This window comes from Phymastichus coffea, unplaced genomic scaffold (assembly GCF_024137745.1).
Source record: "Phymastichus coffea isolate CEN01 unplaced genomic scaffold, Cenicafe_Pcof_1.1 PCOF00003, whole genome shotgun sequence".
NCBI lineage: Eukaryota > Metazoa > Arthropoda > Insecta > Hymenoptera > Eulophidae > Phymastichus > Phymastichus coffea.
Window position 1 is genome coordinate 293,369 of NW_026706814.1, and position 21,847 is coordinate 315,215.

The 21,847-nt window shown below is 33.7% G+C and overlaps 1 protein-coding gene across 4 annotated transcripts in view; it reads left to right on the top strand.

The window, feature by feature from the left end:
• Positions 1–21,847, top strand: part of LOC131665082 (importin subunit beta-1) — a 534,754-nt gene that overhangs the window by 57,539 nt on the left and 455,368 nt on the right. The window contains exon 2 of one of the 4 annotated variants that reach the window (XM_058936708.1): positions 9,067–9,149. The exons of 2 other annotated variants lie outside the window; for them this stretch is intronic. The gene's annotated coding sequence lies outside the window, so the exon portion shown is untranslated. The remainder of the gene's footprint in view (positions 1–9,066; positions 9,150–21,847) is intronic. One more of the 4 variants, XM_058936715.1, reaches the window with a different exon arrangement.

The window sequence follows — 21,847 nt, forward strand, 5'->3', positions numbered from 1 at the left end:
AAAAATCAATTACAAAAACATCATAATCTTATATCTATTGTCAATATTTTTTTGTAACATTTGCTATTTTGAAAAATGTAATTCGAGTTACCCCTGCAATTTTACTACAGCGATATTTTGAAAGCCTTTTAGAAGGGATTTATTTCAACAAAATTTCTTTTTGTGTGAAAGTATATTTTCAAAAAATTTAGGATTTTATTATTGTCGTATGTCGTATAGTTTATCAACTTAACATTTTTAGTTTGAGGTGGTGTGATATCCAACCATTTCATTCAAATATTTTGTAAACCTTAAAAGGTAATTACTTGTAATTAAGTTTTTTCTTTTTAATTTTGGTTTTCTCAAATAATTGCTGGTATTATGTCTGGAAAAATACGCATTTTACCTCAAAGAAGGTGTAATAAAAATAAAAAACAAATTGCATTTTCAAGTGAATCTTGTGAAGTGTCTGAAAATGATGACACGGTAGATGTTATGCTACCACATCCTGAGAGTTCAGATTCAGAATCTGAAAACGAATCTAACAATTCTGAAGATGTTAGTGATGAAGATAATGATGACGAAAATGAAGATAATGCTGATGAAAATGACGACGCTGATGATGAAAACGATGTTCAAGAAATTGTTGAAAAATTGTTATCGTACCATGAAGTTAAAAAAAGTTACTCTAACACTCAGAAACGTTTGCAAGAAGATCATGTATACGATTGGTTAGATGGAGAGAAAAAGTATGATGAAATTCCATCTAATAAATATTTGTTAAAAGATAAAGATCGTAAAATGATTGCTAATAGTACCCCTGTTGAATTATTTGAAATGTTCTTTTGTAAAAATATAAAAGAATATATCATTGAAGCTTCAAAATTTAACGGTTTGGATATAACAATAGAAGAACTAAATAAATTTGTTGCCATTATTATTCTTTCTGCGTTCAACAAAAGAATATCTGAAAAAGATTATTGGTTGCAAAAATGAGTTACTCGAGTCCCCAGTAGTTAGATCATTGATGTCTTTGAAAAAGTTTTTGAAAATCAAATAAAAAATCAAATGCTCCAAACCTACAGATAAAAATAAAAAAGATCGTGCTTGGAGAGTTAGAGCTATATTAGAAATTTTTAGGAAAAATATAAAACAGTTTGGTTTTTTTCAGACAGGATTATCCATAAACGAAATGATGATTAAATTTTTTGGTAGTCTGTTGATCAAACAATTTATAAAAAATAAACCAACTCGATGGGGAATAAAAGAGTTTGGAATTTATGGTGCTGATGGATATCTCTTTGACAGTGACATATACTGTGACAAAGGCACTCATAATGATGAATTGTCAAGTATTGCTCTAGGAAGCCAAGCTGTTTTATCTATGAGCGAAGCTTTACTTTCATCAATTTCTAGAAAGAAAATTGAAGAATACCATCTTTGGTTTGATAATTACTACACAAATCCAGACTTAGTTGTTCATTTAAAAAAGCTTGGCTTACGAGCTACTGGTGTAATTAGGAAAGATCGTATACCAGTAAAAAATGAAATTGATAAAAAAGCTCCTCGTGGAACTTTTAAAGTTCAATATGAAAAAAATAGCGAAATGAACTTCGTAACCGTGGTAGATTCTAAACAAGTTTCGATTATTTCAACTACAGCTGATGTTACACCAACAAAAGAAGTGAAACGCTACTCCAAAGAAAAAAAAATAAGAACTGACATTTCTATGCCACTTGTGTTTTCACTTTATAACTTAATTATAGGAGGTGTTGACCTACACGATCAGTACTGTAGTGCTTTATTACCTATTATTAGAAGTAAGAGATGAACTTGGCCAATATTGATGAGAATTATCCAGTCTTCTATTGCAAATGCAGTAATACTCTATAATGCTTGTTCAGGCAAAAAAAAGTAAGCGCAAAGAAATTCGCTTTGAGTATTGTAGATAGTTATGTCAAAAACGCTAAATTCGGTGATTTGAAAAACCACAATTTGAGCCTAACTATCAGAAGAAGAGCTTGCAATGGACAAGGATGTGCTACTCGTACGTTTTACATGTGCAAAGAGTGTAAAAAGTATTATTGTAGTCAATGCTTTGCTAATTTACACAAGTAAATAAAATCACTAAGAATTGTCAAAAAAACATGTTTAGAGAGAAACTTAATTATTATAAAATTTTTCAAAAATTTTCAATTTTTTATTTTTAAAAAAATTTTCAAATTTCAAAAATTCTCACATGTTTCTTGACCACTTCTAAGCACTTTTTGTTCTATAATATTTTTTTCAAAAGTTGATATTTTTCGAGTAAAAAAATCATGAATTTCTAAATTACACTACGATACAAAAACCGCCATATTTTTTTTTCTAATCAACATTTTTTAATAAAGTCGAATGCGCTTGAAAGATAATTGTCCCATGTTGCGAAAAAAATTATTTAGGGAGCCTATTTTAGGGTCCATTTCTTTTCAGCAGAGCGAAATTTTGAGAAAAATTGAAAAAAATTTGGAATTTTTTCGAAAAAATCGGCCATATTTTTTTTCTGTCAAGATTTTCAAAAAAACTTGGTGATTTTTCGAAAGAGCATACACTAAAACATAAGGAAACCAAATTTCATCCAAATCTATTGAGAATTGTACGAATGGCATAATGTCAAATCGAAGCATTGCAGCCATGGACGTTTGCCACTTAATGGGTTAATATGTAAAGTGGAAATAATTCCGAATTTTTTCTTTTTTAAAAAACCAAGCAAGAGATAAGTTTCAAACAGCGCAATGTCTAATTTGAAAATCAAAATTGATATAAATAACTCCAAAAACAGAAAAACTTTCAAATATGTTTATAAAATAAAAGGATCTTGTCCACTAAAGACAATTGTCGTGACCTTTCCTATTACATACAAATAATCGCATTGATTTTTAATAGAGACATGTAAACACTAATACTGTGAAGAACAATCGGTATCTACTAAACACACAGAGAATACTTCTTCGTTAGTTATCATATTAGAAGAATTATATAAATTAGAATCACTCACGGATATTAATACTAGAATAATACTATTGAAAAATCAATTTCTGAAAATCTGTTGACGATACATTGGAAATACAAATCTCTTCAGATGAAGATTCTAAAGACAAGTAATACGATCTACAAATTTATCAGTGACATGTATGTTCTCTCTATTTATTTTTTTTAATAAAAGGTCAATGAAAAGGTTTATCTACCTAAATTCATCCACGCTAGTATATAAGATGCAATAAGTAATAATGAGCTCGTATTTGCTATTTTCTTAGATATTAGGAATGCATTACACAGCGTCCCCAGGTTTCGGTTGCACAAAATCATATTCTTCTATTCTTTAGATTATTGACAAATTAAAAGTTTCTACAAAGAACAATATAAATCAACTGAAATATTGCTATAAAATGGTTTCACAGAGTGAAGACCTGGGTCTAATATTGTATTTATTATATGTTGTTGAAATAGATATAAATTTATACAAAGAAGTTGAAGTATCACAGTTTGTTGAAGATATTGTATTATGTATACGTGCCGTGCTGTCTTAGCTAAAAAGAACATTCAAAGATGTGATTGAATAAATCATTGCTAAAGTAATAATTTGGTATTAGAAAATCTCTGTTAAACCTAACAATGTTAAATAAAAATGTTTTCAAGTTAGAAAATGAAGAGAAGAGAGAGAATATCATAGTTAAAGAAGCGGTTAAGTTCCTTAGCATTTGCTTCAATTACCAATTAATATATGATACACATATTTGATATGTTTAAGAAAAATTCAACCGAACACTGTTAGGTTAAGAACACCGAATATTGTTAAGTTTCTTTAGAGCGTATGATGTGCCAAATCTCAATTACGCCATGTGACAATGTCTTCAACATAATGTATATTGTATGAAACTGGTAAACGATCACCTGGCTGGAAAACAGTTTATTCAGTATTAAATCTTTTCTAGCTCAGCGGAATATTGAAGTATTTTTGATAGTTCATAAGTTTATCACACAAAAGTATGATAGTATATATTACATACGTTTGTAAAAGATATTTACGGCATAGCTTAATAACCTTGTAAAGCGAGTTCAAGGAATGTAGATATATATTAAAGTATTGTATATTTTATAACATTTTATTTGTATAACATATGTTACTTGAATAAAGATAATTGTACTTTTACAATTTTATTGAAAAGCCAATTGAAGAATTACAAAGTTATTTTGATTTAGTTCGATTTATTGATTCTTTATAGATAGGCATGTAATAAAAATGTATAGATTACCTAAAAGCAATGAATAAATTCGTAGCTAATTTGATAATATCTTCAAAAGAGTATTCATTTTTTTATTAAAATAAAGACAATCATTTTTAAAATAAAAATGTAAGGAATATATAAATATTGAAGTTTCCATGATGTTACTCAGTGGAGGTTGACATGGAATGTTGTGTAACAGGCGAACGTATTCATTAAATAGTTCACCGGTTACCATCAGTTACTTCGCCGGAGGGGGGGGGATCAACGTCGCCTTGATGCTGTCGGTCATTCTTTATCGCCAATGCTGTCTATACGCTAAAATAATGCTAAACTGTATGAATATTTCCGAAAGATTTGACAAGTAATTATACCGCAAGCATGTAGAAACTACTCGACTAATTAATGTGAGAGTAAATGAATGAGCAAGTTAGTCAGTGAGTGAATCAGAATATAAATTCCGCTAGCTATTGTTTTGTAAATGCAATAAATAGTATCGCAGAAACCTTGGGTTGCATTGATCAGAGTGGGCACGTGTGGCTCAATTAACGGCAAGTCGAAATCTGTTTCAATGCTACAAGATATGTTGATTCATCTATGTCCGTAGATCTGTCATTACCGTATCTCTCGCAACCATACTATATTTATATCATGTCTATTACTATATCTTTTTACCTTCGATTGTCTCTTTGATCTTCCTAATGGTCATACGTAATTGATTTTTTTTATTTTAGCATGCGTTACAATAATTAATCTTTACTTACAAAGGCATTTAAAAAATTACTTAAAGTAGTTTAAAATTGATAGTTCTCTCTCTCTCTCTCTCTCTCTCTCTCTCTCTCTCTCTCTCTCTCTCTCTCTCTCTCTACAGTGCCGGTCAGCCACTTTTACCCCCCCCACGGGCAAAATCAGTCTAACTTCAAAGTTTTATATCTCTGGTAGAAATTAACGTACAGAGACGCGCGTGGGTGCGTTTGAAAGGTCTTTCGGAGAGCTTTCAAATGATATGACTCACGGTTGCCATCGATTGTTTTTTTAAATTTTGCAACAATTATGCAAAATTGAAAATTCTGAAATTTTTTTATTATTTTTGACAATTAGCCAATTTTGGAAAAAAAAGGTAAGAAAATTTGAAGTACACCATTTTTTAGCTATTACCAAGCCCTATCTGAATCACTCATCAAAAATTTATTTTCGTCAAATATGACGCGCGCACGGGCATTTTTTCCTGGAAGTGACAGTTTTTTTCAACATTTTTTATCTCCGTCAAATTGTAACAATCGAAAAAAATTTTATAGGAGAAAAAATGTTTGTTTTTTCACGTAGAATACTTCAATAATTTTTTTTTCGGCTTTTCGAAAAATTTTTTTTTCGGTTTTTTTCAATTTTTTTTTCTCACAGTCGGTACGCTAAAAAGATGAGAAACCACAAAAAAAATTTTTTTTCCACATATTCAATAATACTACATAACAAGTATCGTAAATTACATAAAAAAAAAATCTTTTTTTTTCGACCTTGAAAAATAATTTTATCAATAAATAAATGAAATAGCAACAAATGTGAAGACAGAAAATATTTTTAATGTACACAAAGCAATAAAAAATTTTTTTTTGTGGTTTCTCATCTTTTTAGCGTACCGACTGTGAGAAAAAAAAATTGAAAAAACCGAGAAAAAAAAATTTTTCGAAAAACCGAAAAAAAAATTATTGCAGTATTCTACGTGAAAAAACAAACATTTTTTCTCCTATAAATTTTTTTCGATTGTTACAATTTGACGGAGATAAAAAATGTTGAAAAAAACTGTCACTTCCAGGAAAAAATGCCCGTGCGCGCGTCATATTTGACGAAAATAAATTTTTGATGAGTGATTCAGATAGGGCTTGGTAATAGCTAAAAAATGGTGTACTTCAAATTTTCTTACCTTTTTTTTCCAAAATTGGCTAATTGTCAAAAATAATAAAAAAATTTCAGAATTTTCAATTTTGCATAATTGTTGCAAAATTTAAAAAAACAATCGATGGCAACCGTGAGTCATATCATTTGAAAGCTCTCCGAAAGACCTTTCAAACGCACCCACGCGCGTCTCTGTACGTTAATTTCTACCAGAGATATAAAACTTTGAAGTTAGACTGATTTTGCCCGTGGGGGGGGTAAAAGTGGCTGACCGGCACTGTATATATATATATATATATATATATATATTATGACGAATAAATTTAAATCGTCATACTCTCACCAGCTATAATATAATATTCGATAGAAGTTTGTAATATGTATAGCTTGTTTACAGTTACGCAACTGTACGAGAGAGAGAGAAGACGTAAACAAGATGAGAGAGAGGGTAAGCTGGAGAGAGAGAGCTGGGCGGGGATGAGATCAGAGAGCAGAAGAGATACGCTGGCGGCGAGCTCGAACGTTTTTGGGAGGATCGCGAAACAAGGAATACGATTACCTCGTAAAATACTGTGCTGGATAACGAACCGGAGGTGGTTAGCGAGAGCGTGCGTCGTGCGTGTGTGACGGCCGATCCATTTTGGAAAATCTGCGAGCGTACGCGCATATTCGTAAGTGCCAGCTCTTATCATATAGCAACTCTCTCTCTCACGTTCCAACGTTCTCTCCCTTTCGAATATTGCTCGTCGAGGAGCATTCATTTGTAATTTTCTCTATTCTAATTCTTTCTATTTAATGAATAAACGTCTATTGTTTCGTTATTGAAAATACTATTTGGCTCTCCCACTTATTTGCTGACACCTTCCTCGCAAAATTAAGAACCCTGCCGCCTCCGCAAACACGAGTAAGCCCGTGTTTTAAAACTGCGCTAACCGCTGCACAGTAGACCAGTGCAAGGTCTACAACGTCTCGCGAACTCGCGAGAAACGAGACGAAAGTCTCGATTGTTTACGGTAGGTTTATTCGCGAATTTCGCATAAACACGAACTATTCAAAAAATAACCGCACCGTTACAATATATATATATATATATATATACATACACACATATTTATAAGTATGGATATAATACTGAAAGAGTTCGAGAGTAAACAATGCATACTAAATATTATTTTATAAATTGGAATTACGTAATTTTGAAGGGTTTAAAATATTGACAATAAGATTATATATTTAAAAATCTTAAGTTATAAACTAACTCATGCATGCTTTTATATGAAAAAAAAGTTACACCTCTAAATATAGTCGTAGAAATTACAGTTGTTACTCAATTAGATGTAATTTAAAATATTAAAAGTGAAATATTAAATTATTATAATTTGATAGTTAAATCTACAAGGGTCGTTTGAAAAATCCGTGCAAAAATAAAACCTGCTTGATTTTTTTTAATAAATCCTTTTTATTTTTCAACATAGTCTCTTTTTTGGCTTATACACTTCATCCAACACTGCTCTAGTTTGTTAATCCCTTCCAAATAATAGGATTTGTCCAAGTCTGTAAAATAGGCATTCGTTTCTGCAATCACCTCTTCGTTTGAATAAAATATTTTCCCCACCAGCCATTTTTTCATATTAGGGAACAAATAGTAATCCGACGGAGCCAAGTCTGGAGAATAGGGGGGATGTGAAACGAGTTGGAACCCTATCTCCATCAGTTTTGCGGCCATAGCTGCTGAGGCGTGAGCTGGCGTATTGTCGTGATGAAAGAGGACTTTTTGTGGGCCAATCGTGGACGTTTCTCTAGCAACTCGGTTTTCAAACGATCCAATAACGATGAATAATATTCGCCTGTAATGGTTTTATCCTTTTCCAGATAGTCGATGAAGATTATTCCTTGCGAATCCCAAAAGACAGTCGCCATAACCTTCTCGGCCGAAGGAATTGTCTTCGCCTTTTTCGGAGCAGATTCCCCCTTGGTAACCCATTGTTTAGACTATTCTTTGGTCTCAGGAGTGTAGTGATGTATCCATGTTTCATCTACAATGATGAAACGAAGCTTAAAGTCTTGCGGATTTTCCTGGAACATCTGCAAACCATTCTTGCAACACTTCACACGATCTCATTTTTGGTCAATCGTGAGCAATCGCGGCACTCATCTAGCGGATAGCTTTTTCATGTCCAAATGTTGGTGCAAAATATTATGTACCTATTCGCTCGAGATGCCTACAGTACTAGCAATCTCACGCACCTTCACTCTTCTATCAGCCATCACCATATCATCGATTTTATCAATGTCTGAAGTGGTAACCTCAACAGGGCGTCCAGAACGTTCAGAGTCTTTTGTGTTCATATGGCCACTCTGAAAATTTTGAAACCACTTATAAACCATTCTAATCGAAGGTGCACAATCACCATAATGTTTATCAAGCTTCTGTTTTATCTCCTGAGGCGTTTTGCCTTTGAAAAAGTAATGTTTAGTCAATACACGAAATTCTTTTTCGTCCATTTTTTTACAACCACTCGATTTCTTTGATTGAAACGAATGTAAAACGCAAAGTAATTGGCCGATCTGGCTGAAAGTTGGTGTGTGCTCTTCCAAGATATGCCACTAACTGAAAATAACCTTGATACGCACTAGTAGCGCCATCTCTCTGACTTTGCACGGACTTTTCAAACGACCCTCGTATGAGAAAGATGAATAAACTTCATTAAAAGTAATAAATTTAGTATAACATAATTTATATCCAATGACACGATGAGCATATTGGATAAGAATAATAAATGGTTATAAAATCTTGGATACAATAATCAAATGACTGAAGAAATAATGTCAATAATAATAGCGTCCTTATACATTTTTGACACTGAACAACATTAATAAAAGGGTAAAGTTGAACTTATATAAAATTCAACTAAAATATTCTTATAAGTTACAGGTAACTATTGGATGGATTATTTAAAGCAAAAATAGAAACTTAGCAGACTCGATTATATGGATCGTTCGCCAGGAATGGTACATGACAAATTATATCACTAATAAAGAATACTATAACATACAACGAATTTATAAGATATTACTACACAGAAGAGTGCATATATATATATATATGTATATATAATGTGAAATTTCTAGAACCGTTATAATATCAAAATATCAATTATTGTGTTAAGTAATAATTTGACGTAGTGTGATCCGGTTTATCTGAGGTTTACCTGATCCTCACAGTGAACACTGGAGTATATGTCAATTTCCTATAGATACATGGAAGGTACGGTCAATTGTGTGAGAACATCATATTTGGAGTTGTTAAATTTACAAATATTTGAATAAAACGTACGAAGCATGTAGAGGATATGAAGAATGGTTCATATAAAACAGTTGTATTATTATTTGATTTAAATGATTCACTGTGAATCGGTTGATTCTTTAGGGTTGTGTTGATATATATATATGAATAAAAAGTGAATTTATTACAGTAACAACAATAAATCGACTTATAGAAAGAACCTTATGTAGTATAAGAAAAAAGTGTGAAGTAAGAGCGATGTGGTAGAGTTGAAAATATGATGTATGTGAGGGTGTATGCGAGTGTCCCCGCACTGCTTTTTATGACCTCATTGTTTTAAAATCTACAAATGACGGCCATTGTGTCAAAGTATACTTTCCTCATATGCCGTCAAAAAATACACTTCTTTCTTTCAAATATGAATTATTAATTTATAATACCTTTCCAAACAAATAATAGAATAGGATAGATGCAGATACAACATTTATTGTTATAAAAGAACATCAGTACATGGACAATTTATTTTAAAATCATGAGATGTCAGCACTTTATAAATAATAATAATCTTTAGGCTGCGAGGAATTTCAGTACAAATTGATCTCTTAGAATATGTAAAATATATATTGGATTATTATACATAATATCACTGGATATATCAGATAGAGTTGCTGACCTAACTGCTGGTCCATATATCGACTAGCCTCGTAGGCAATGTAAAAAATTTGTCTCTTTTGTTATGAAGCTCTGAGAGGGTATTTATATGTAGTTTCATGGGTTGAATATAACAAAATAGTAACGAAATTCTTGCAGACACTCTTGACCTTGATAATCACCATTTCAAGGTCAAATGTTATTCCTACTATAAATCAAGTTTTTAGACGGTTTTCGTATGTAATTGATGTTCTGAATACGTAAAAAATAATAAAAAATTTCCTCTTGATAATCCTGATCTTGAAAATATCTATTTCAAGGTCAAGTAGTATTTCTGGTATAAGCAGAGTTTTGAGAAGGCTGTCGTACGAATTTTGATGCACTGAATACGTAAAAAATAATACAAAAAATCCCGCAGGCATTCTTGTTATGCCAAATGTCGATATAGAGGTCAAATTTCATTTCTACTATAGAAGCATCAAGTTACTGCGGGGTCTCCAAAAATGTCAAAAAATATTCTAAATTCCGCTCTCAGCATGATTCAGAATCAACGACGTGGACGTGGTGAAAAGGTGATCCTATTTAGTTCATATATATGTACAGTCTTACGCAAAGGACACTAATGACATCTCCATCTTGTACTTTGTCTCGGAAAATGGCGGCCGACTAATCGAGTCGGAGGATCATTATAGGAGATATATTTGCAGAAGGATCAAGTTTCAACAATGAACTACCTGTAATCGAAATAAAGGAAATTATGTAGCCCTTATATAATGCATGAGCATTAGATAGACAAAGATCAATAAGATGAAAAAAAAACTTTCGATACCATTTCATTATTTTTCGCATTGATTCTGTGATAGATAATTGTCTATCAATATTGTCGATTCCACCCATATTTTGATTGTAATCTTGAAAATATTTTGGATTTATGTCTTCATTCATTAGATAACTTTTTTTTTTAGTTATACGGAATTCAAGTTCGTGCATACTTGTAAGCATAAGAACGCTACATTTGTCTTCCCATCTCTCTGCCATCCACTGATAACTATGAGAGACTTTTACTTTATCTCGGACTAATTTGTTTTCAAGCTTTGACATTCCCTTTCTATTTGATTTTACCTTACCACACATCCTGTATCACGATCATGTAAAAATTCTGCCAAAGTAGGAGCTGTATACTAATTATCTATATATACAATATGATCCTTATAAAAGTAAGGCTGTAAAAAGTGAGCTACAATACCACCTAAATCAAACTTCTGATAATCAATGTCTTTTCCAGTGTAAACCATAAAATCCAATACAAATCCTGTCTCGCAGTCTACAAGCATGAAGAATTTGTTGCCAAAGTGATTTCTCTTTAAAGGAATATATTGCTTGAATCGAAGCCTATCTTTCCACAATAATAAACTTTCATCTAGGCACAAATTTTTCCCTGGAGTGAAAACTGCCGAAAATTTATTTTGTACGTGTTCTATTACTGGCTTTATTTTCACTAAAGGATGATTTACGATGTCTTCATTATTATGAAAATATAAACTCGCAGGATTTGAATAAATATATAAATTAAATACAACTTTGCACATCGCCTTTTTGGACATGGTCCATTAGAGTCGAAACGCCAAGAAAATTTTCCAGTTCTATTTTTGTGACAGGAGACCAAGTTTTCATGTGGGAAGATTTAGTGGTAGGATTTTGAGTTTTATAACAATTTGTTTCCTCTTCAATTTTTTGGAGCAAAGAAGAATCACAAAAATAATTGAAATAGTCTATTGGCTTCTTTAAAAAGAGATATTCAGGTTCATTTTGAAACTACCATCAAAATCTTTGATTAATGGGTAAAAATACGCATCATCAAACAGTTGAGGTTTGTTATAATAAAAGTCTTGTGATTCGATTTCACCAATGTCTTCATTTTCTAATATTTCATTTTCTGATTTGGACTCGCCACTACTCCAAGCTACATTTTCAGTCATTTTATGGAAGATAAAAGTACGAGACATTAGTGGATCAATATTGAAGGATAATGAAAATAGTAAAATTTATATAAATACTATAAAAATCCTACAGAATAATAAATATTGAATGAAAAGGAGCAATTTGCTACATTATATTATAAAATTATAAAAGTGAATAAAAAATTAATTCCTCTATAGAAAAAAACCGAGTACCGATCCTGTTGTAGATACTAACAAAAAATCAATTTTTTCATATTTAGCTGTTTTATAAGTTTTTGGAGTATATGATGATATTTGCTTTGTACGTAGTGCATCAGAAAAGTTATATTACCAGACCAAAATATATCAATAAAATAGTCGTTAAAGATAAAAAAAATACGTAACCTAGGAGAACTGTATAACTAGAACTGCCGATCGTTCTCTCTTGAAAGCACAATTCCATCGACTTTGGTGCCCTTGTCGTTGAGCTTACTTGGTGGGGTCTTAATATTGTTTCTTTCACACTTTTATTTCTCTGCTACGCTTTTGATAACTGAGCTTAAACCTATCGTCATATATATAATGCTTTTATTTCTAATACGTTTTTTTATCTATCTCCGTGAGACAAGGTATCATAAATAACGATTCCCTTATATTATCAGACCTTGACTCGCAAAGATCTATATAAATATCCAATAATATATTCTATGACTGGAGCTCCAATCACGATAATGAACCGTATCATTAACTGTTATAATTTATCATCTCAATAAACTTTTTAAATTAATTTTTGATAAATTTAAACATATGAAAAGAAAAGCTTCATAAGCTTGCACACTTCTATTCATACCATTCAAAATTTTATCAGTAATACAAGAGCTAAAAAGTTTTATTGCTCAGCAGTGAAATGTTGTAGTTAAATAAAATCCTACGGCATCCGAAACAGCAGGTGAAAATCTTCAAAAATTGCTACTGCGAAGTTGACAAAACTTAAATTTGAGTTTTTTTATAGGTATTATAAAGAGGAAAAAATCTTCTCTCATTTAGTCCTGCTGCAAATCCCTTTCTGTAAAGGGAGCATCGTTTTAACAATTACAAATCAGTTCACGACTTTATTTACAAAATGATTTACGCCGAGCAAGAGAAGCACAAATGCCTCAAATGCTAAGTAACCTGCCGGGTGTGCAAGTTGCAATGTTCGCGCACGATAGAGCAGAGATTCCGGAAGAATATAAATAATAATTAAAATATATAAATAATGAAAATAATATAATAATAAAAATAGAAATACTTAAAATACAAATAGGAGAAAAAGGAACCAATAACTATGCCACGGCAATAATACGCCCGTAACAGCGATCGGGCGAGACGGTATCCTCCAAAAAACGCTCATTTGCTGCGGACCGGCACGAATGTTTGCCCGCGCAGCGGTGAACCTCTTCATCCGAGAACCACAGATCGCTCAACCGTGGTATTAATGTTCACAGTCGGGCGAAAGATTATTTCAGTTCGGTAACAGCCACGGAGATCGTGCGCATGCTTGGTGACAGAGGGCAGAGATGGCTCACGCCTATAATACCATCGCTGTTCCTGCTGTCGCTGCTATTCCCGTTAATGTTGCTATTCCCACTATTGCTGCCATAAAGAAATCTCTGTGGTGCCAGTGGCAGCTGGTGTGGTGCCGGTGAATAGCCCTGACCAACTTTGTTAGAGAATCAAACAGGGTTTCTTCCGCTTTCTTCAGGAAGACTGGATATATTCAATCAAGTTCCAGGGATTTGTATAGGCTAAACATTTTAATGGGCCATTTTATTAAGTTAGGGGAGACGATCTTTCTGACCAGTATTCAGAGGTTACCTTCATGGCGGGACTTGTCTCATCCGGCTGGAGCAGTTTTGTTATTCCGTTATACAGTAGCAGGTCCCATTGCGTCCGTCTGGAATCCCGGAAAATGGGTCTCCTCTAGACACAAAAGGATCTGTTCATCCGCTTGCGTGTATTCACCCTTTAAGTTGATGATGAAACGGAGATAGCCTCTGGATTTCTCGACAGAATTTTGTTAAGTTTGACCGCCTCTGGTACTCCTTCAATATCCTTGCAGAAGCTACTCCAGCTTTGTCGCTTTGTTGACCAAACTGCGTTTCTGTATTCATCCCGGGTTCTTCTGGAAATGATAAAGTTCTAGATTTGCGCCTGAAGCGTTCTAGGTTGTCATTCCACCAGGGGGTAATACTTTTGCTTCTTACCCTCGTTTATGTGCAGTTGCCTTCATAGGTCGTTTTCAATCTTGCTGATAGCAGTATACGGCCATATCTAGCTCTCTCATATTGATGATTTTGCGTGATATGTACACTACACTCTTTAGCAATGAGGTAGTAAATTCTCACCAGTCTGTGCGTTTGGGGTTGCGTATAGAGGATTCTGTCATTCTTACTACGTTACAGATATTGAATTCTATCACATAGTGATCTGATAGAAATAATTCTAGCGATACCCTCCAACCCTTAATGCGTTTCAGCCATTCACGGGTGCACAATGTGATATCTATCACCTCGGCTCTTCTGATGTCTCGATGGTAAAGCTGTTACTAGTGTTGAGAATATCCAGATCATTGGTAACGAGGTATTCTAATAAATCCTCCCCTCTGGTGTTGATGTCAGTGCTAACCCATATAGCGTGATCTGCATTGGTATCGCAGCCAGCTACCAGAGAAAGATTTCTTCTCTAGTAGTATGCTACCCGGTTATTAAGTTCGTCTAGAGTCCACAATAAGGGTTTTTTTTAGAAATTTTGTTCGTACGAGTAGCTAGGGTAGAGAGAAGCGGATCTACAGAGCCCCGCATATGGGTCTAAGGCTGATTACTCGGGAGGCTCACCAGGTGCTTCCGAGGCTCAACTCAAGACCCTTGGATACCCTCTAGGGCTAACCATACTGATCATCACGGTATTCCCCAGAATGTGTAGCTGGCACGTACCTGAAGGCCAGTCCCAGGCACCGTATAGCTCAGGGTTTCGCATATAATCTTCGGGCGCCCGTCCACTCATTCACTTGTTTACGGACAGAAAACCTTTGAGACGTCGCGCAACAGCTTAAGCTCCCTCACCATCGACAAGGTCCTACAGTTCCTTAAAAAAAGAACATTGGTTTTAAGTATGTGGAGTTATGAAGATTTTTACAGGAACTAATAATTGCCATTGTTCATTATATAAAGTATCGCATGCTGTGCTACAGCTTCATGGCTACTTCATTTCTACACGCAGGCAAATTACGACTGTGATTCTTGAATGTTTGTATATTCACTTTAAGATTTTTAATACTATAACAACATGAATAAATTATGCAGTTTAATAGTACATTACGATATATTGGAGTACAGTAAGTAATGAACCTATCATGTGATTTTTACACAGTGCTTGTTTGCCCACTTCTATTCCTGTGTTGGGTTATGTTTTTTTCCACACACGTCCGTAAATGGATCATATTACATCCTCAACAGATATCACAGAACAAAATCGATTATCTAATAATGAAGTACCTTGTTTACGAGGGTTATTAAACGTATTTTATACTACAGTCCCATCTAGTGTTAGCGCGTATATAAAGTTTCATGTCAGTACGTTGTTTTGGAAACTTTTTACAACCAGTTCTTTAATTTAGTTTTTCATTGCATGTACAAAATAATGAAAAAAATGCGAATTTCGTATGCTTATTAAATATTTTTTTTATACTAGAAAATGCTGAAAATCTTGATTCTCAAAAAAGGTTTCTATTCCGGAAATGATCGATAAAGTTCATGATATTATACACGCCGATCGTTGAGCGAAAGTGTGGGAGATTAGTGATGTTCTAAACATTTTATTAGGATGAACATGGAAAATTTTACATGAATGTACATAAGGAAGCTGTCAGCAAAATGGGTACCGCGCATGTTTAGAGTTTATTACAAGTGAACTCCTGTGATTGCGTCTGTGTAATATTTGAACATGATTTAAGTTAATCCAAAGAAGTTTATACGATTACAATGATAGTTTGATGTTAATGAAATATGGATTAATTATTATCGCCAGTCAGCGATTGATCTCTGAGAAGAGCAAACGCGTTTTGAGCACGCGTTACTCGTAAAGTATTAACCAATCGAGTGAAATGACAGAGAATTCAAATTTGCTGTTAAACAACATAATAAAAACTAAGTAACAACCAAAATGATCTCTAATTTAGAGGACACACTGTCTAATCTTACGCAAAATAACTTCAAAGAGTGGTGGAATTTCGTAAAAAGCAAAATACAATGAACATATTATTTTTTTACTTCATAAATCCAATATACAACATTTCAAAAGTATTCAATCAAATTTCCAGAATCAAATTCTAAATGGTTCAGTTCCTAGGTTATTCTTCTAGACGCGCTTCGATGTGCCACTCAAGTATGCAGGTGCGCGCTACGAAAATAAAACCCCTCTCTTCTCGACCTGACGTCGGTAGTTTGGTTGTAGGGTTGGGTATTTTAGAGATATATAGACGTGTAATTTTCACCTCGCGTTATCTATTATGTTTTTTTATTACATAAAAAGTGGTACTCATTTCGTATTAATATTGTAAATATAAATTGGTCCGAAATATTGTTTGCTTCGTTATGTGAGCAATCACTTTTTTTGAATCTGGTCAGATTAACTGGTCCAATATATTTTTTTATCCAATAATGTGACAACACACAATAAAATGATAATTCCTATGATTTTCGTTTACACAAAATTATTAAAACGAATGTACTCGACACTTCTAATACTTAATTATAACTCAAAATCTTATATTCTTAAGCTCTTATTATAGATTTAATTTCAGTAGGAAAAATGCAGCCTTGTTAATTGAGTGCTCACCCCTAACTGAGAAATGGATATGCTCGTTCTCACCGTTTGGTTATATATATTTTTTTCTCTCTCATTCCTCACACTCCATCTCTCTCTAGTGCATACATTTTAATTGTTTCGTATTACTTAGACTAGGACGCTGAGTGCGGCATGCTGTCGCAGCATACCTCAGCAGCTGTGCTTAACGTCTCCCACTCGCTCCCGCCAAGACGCGCACACGAGTGTGGTACTCCTGAAAGCGAGAGTCTAATCAATCATACGGTTGCATAAAAAAAAGAAAATGGTTCGTCACGTAATAAACATCTAAGAATTTTATTGCGGAATATGATTGTATAGGACCATTTAGAAAACTATTCCAAGTGAAATCAAAGTCTAGAATTCAGCTATTTTTTTATTTTGCTAATTTGAAATTTTTTATCGATATTTTATAGAATTTACCTGTATTATGACATTTTAATGTTTGAGTAACAAGTGGTTATGCTTTTATAAATAAATAATATGATTATTTATGAACTAAAGATATTTTATTTATACTTCTCAACTGTGTGTGTGTGTGCGTGCGTGCGTGCGTGCATGTGTGTTGTGACGGAAAACGTCAAATTAGCGCCAATAATATAACCTAATTGCTGCCTGCGAAGGCAGCACCTACCGGGAAGACGAAAAACGTAACGAAGGAATTCGGCGCGCGAGCAGACGGAACGCGCGCAATTGAAATCGAACCAGTGAAGCACTGGTCATCGTCACGCTCACCCGCAACGACGACGCCGATTACTGATACGTGAGCTAGAGATCGAGCCATGGAGTGAAGCTATGATCGCCATCACGATCGCCCGCTAGTCTGCTACGCTCGTACCGATCCCCGTGCCGTTACGCTAAAAGAAATAGGAGAGGAACGCCCAGAGTGTGCCACCAGTATTCGCTGTTGCCAAAGTGCCGGATAGCTGCCAAAAAAGGAGAGAGACCTGCGGCGAGAGAGAAGCGTCGCCCTCCACGAGGTCAACGGAGTGTGTGTAAGGTTTCGCCATCGAGGGCGAAACCGCGCGTATGCGAGTTTGCGATCCGCGAAATAAAAACAAACAGTTTCCGCGCAGTGCGACTCTCCATCGCCCGCTTGATACGCCTGTGATATTAAGGTAAGCTGGCCAGCTTATATTCGCGGTCGCGGTACAATAGCCCGAATAACTATTAATTTTCCGACATCTCGAGCGTGCATGTACTAGCTCTTCTAACAAAGAGCAGCGAGCGGTCCGACACTGCATGTTGTCGTTGTGCGAGCGCCGAAGTAAACAAACACGCGGGCCGATCTGATGTAGCATATAATAGATAATAAAAGGTTCTGTTCGAGTCATTAACGAATACTCTCGACTGTATTATTTCATATTGCTTCCACTCACTTTGTTGTAGGTTAATTAGATTTACTGGTTGACTGACGCCTGTCTCCCCATGCTCTCCGGATTGCGTTTTGAGCATAAATGATTACATTCGCCCTTTCAAGAAAATCGCGCGAATAAAAATAATTAAACGGTGTCTACCCTGTTACAGTGTGTATATTTATACTTTTTATACTTTTATACTTTTATATTTTTATTTTTTATTTTTACATTTTATACTTTGTAAAGCAAAATAATCATGGTGTGTTTTAAAAAATTTAAATCGAATTGAAAACCACTCTGGATTTTCTTGTTAAATACAATATTAGGAACTTTCAGAAAACGTTTCCACGCGAAATTGAAATCTAGGACTTGGTCGTTTTTTTTACACATTTAACTGTTTTTTCATCATTATATAGTATCTACACATATAGTGACGTTGGATAATTAAATACAGAGGTAATGGAGGATTATAAATGAATTATATAATAAATTATAATCTAAAATTAATTTATTAACATTTTTTACAAATAAGTAAAATAATTTTACTCTTTTCTTTATAACAAAGTATTGAAAAAATATAGCAAATTGCTTTACACTCTTTCACCCAAATTTAACACATTTTACATACATTATTTTCTATTTACTTAGATCACAGACTTATTCTCTCTGTTTACGTTTCACGCGTTCTTGAGTATTTGCCTATGTTATTTACAAATAGTGTTTACGAGTATATACGTATACACATAGGCTGAACTCGCAGAGCAGACTTCTATTAAATTTTATTACGATATATTAGTTATCAGTGCTATTTCGTTTTTCGTTTACGGAAGAAGTATGCGCAACAATACCATCTTTCAAATTAAAGTTCGATGAGTTTTTTTTACCTACTAGTGTTGTCAAGTGCGCTTCTCGCGCACTTGTTATGCCCCTTTTTTTCTTAAATAAATTATTTTCTACAGACTAAATAAATTAAAACATTTTCTTTATTCCTATTTCCTATTATGTAAAAATAAAAACGGTTTGCTTAACCATATTTAATCAGTAGTGCATACATACATGTACGCGTATCTCATCTAAAAGTTAGGTTAAGATTTCTACATATTTTCAGTTTTGGAACTGGATGATTACGTTTTTCCACGTGTAAAAAAATACGTCTATGCATAATGTAATTGAAATCACATATAACTATTGTATAACTCATGGCATAATATTTCTTTTTGAATATAGTAATTAATCAATAAAAATAATATTTAAAATCTAACGATATTTCAAATTTTCGCGCCATTTCATATCTCAACCAATGAAAATACTAGATGTCGGCGACGCATTTTCCTCATGATTTTTTTAAGAAAGGACAAGAATGAAAAATGGCTCTACATTCAAAAGATCATGCTTACTCTCGCGATGAAAATCGCACAAAAATATGTTTATTGTATCAACAAAAGAAAAAAAATATGACAAGTATAGGGCCTAAGCTTAAAAGTTTGATTCAAAGTTATACAGATTACGATTCGAATGATGTTCGTTTGCCAACTGCTTTATGTAGTACATGTAGAATTAACTTTTATCGAGAGATAAAGAAGGAAAATGTTAATATTTTTTTCCGGATTACTCAATGTACGAAGTGTGTTCAAAAAGTAACGAGAATTTTTAAATTTCGCGGATTTGGAGAGTCCGCTTGTATAAAATTTTTTTTTATTATGTTGGTACACATGCCCCTGAAGTACGATAAAATTTTCAGCAATATTCATTGCTTACTTTTTAAGTGGCAGCCGCTAACGTTAGACGTGTTTTTCGAGCTCGGCGATTTTCGTTTGTGAAAAAAAATGGATCAAAGAATTTGTATTAAATTTTGCGTAATAAATGAAATAAAGTGTAGTAAAGTTTGTCAAATGTTAACAAAGGCATATAGTGAGTCTGCTATGAGTAAAGCAAGGATTTATGAGTGGTATAAGCGTTTCCAAGATGGCCACGAAAACGTTGAAGATGACGAACGACCCGGACGCCCAAGCACATCAACAACCGATGAAAACGTGAAAAAAGTGAAAGAAATGGTTATGAACGATCGCCGAATCACAATCAGAGAAGTCGCTGATGATGTTGGCATATCAGTTGGCTCATGCCATCAAATTTTTTCGAATGTTTTGGGTATGAAACGTGTGGCAGCAAAATTCGTTCCAAAATTGTTGAATTTCGAACAAAAACAGCGGCGAATGGAAGTTGCTCAGGAGTCGCTAAATGAAGTCAATAACGATGCAGAACTACTAAAACGTGTTATAACAGGTGACGAAACATGGGTTTACGGATATGATGTCGAAACTAAGGCTCAATCGTCCCAGTGGAGGCATTCTGGATCGCCAAGACCGAAAAAGGCTCGACAAGTGCGGTCGAATGTGAAGGTTATGCTCACTGTGTTCTTCGATTTTAATGGCATAGTGCATTATGAATTCTTGCCACAAGGTCAAACAATCAATAAGCAGTACTACCTACAAGTTCAACGTCGTTTGCGTGAAGCAATCCGAAAAAAACGCCCGGATTTGTGGCAAAACAATTCATGGCTTTTGCACTACGATAATGCGCCTGCTCACACTTCATTGCTTGTTCGTGAATTTTTGGCCAAAAACGAAACTGTAACGATGCCTCAGCCTCCATATTCGCCAGATATGGCTCCATGTGACTTTTTTCTATTTCCAAAAATAAAAAGAACATTAAAAGGCCGTCGTTTTACAAGCATAGATGACATTAAAAGCGAATCGCTGAAAGAGCTAAAAGCTATTACAAAGATCGAGTTTCAAAAGTGTTTCGAGGATTGGAAAAAGCGTTGGCATAAGTGTATTGTATCCGAAGGGGACTACTTTGAAGGCGACAACATTAATGTAGATGAATAAATAAATATTTTTTTCATAAAACGAAAATTCTCGTTATTTTTTGAACACACCTCGTATACTAATCCCCTTAAATATACTAGAACATCTCAGGGTAAATGTCAATGTACTCTTTGTAATTTTGCGAGAGAAGAAAAATTTAAAAAAAGGTTCGTCTTCATAAGTTAATTCTCAAAACCGTATTAACCGTATTTATTTAAAGCAATGCACTGAGTGTTTATTGGAAGTGAAGAAAGGGAAAGCTCATGAGTGTAACCGCATAACAAAGTATAACAATGTAAAAAGCTATATAAATAATGAATTGCCCTCTAAAACTAAAGAACATTCAATAAGTGAACTATTAAAAATTAAGAAGATATCTACACTTTCAAGTGAGTTAAGCCAAAGTGACGTAATAAACTCATCACAAGAACACGGTAAACCTCTCAAACTATCCTTAAATTCAAATAACAAAAAAGAATCTTTTCCTACTATTTTAGTTGATATGTTAAAAATCCAAATAAACCATAGATTAAGTACCAACAAAACTTGCAGTACAGCTTCTTCTCTACGTACAGCTACAAGAAAACGAAAGTTGATTGAGAAAGATTTAAGAAAAATATTAAGTACTCAAAGTCACCGTCTTGATTCGCTTTTTCACGTAAAAAAGGTCACATTTACAAAGTCTACTGATAAAAAAGTTTCTAATGAAATAAAAGATTTTATT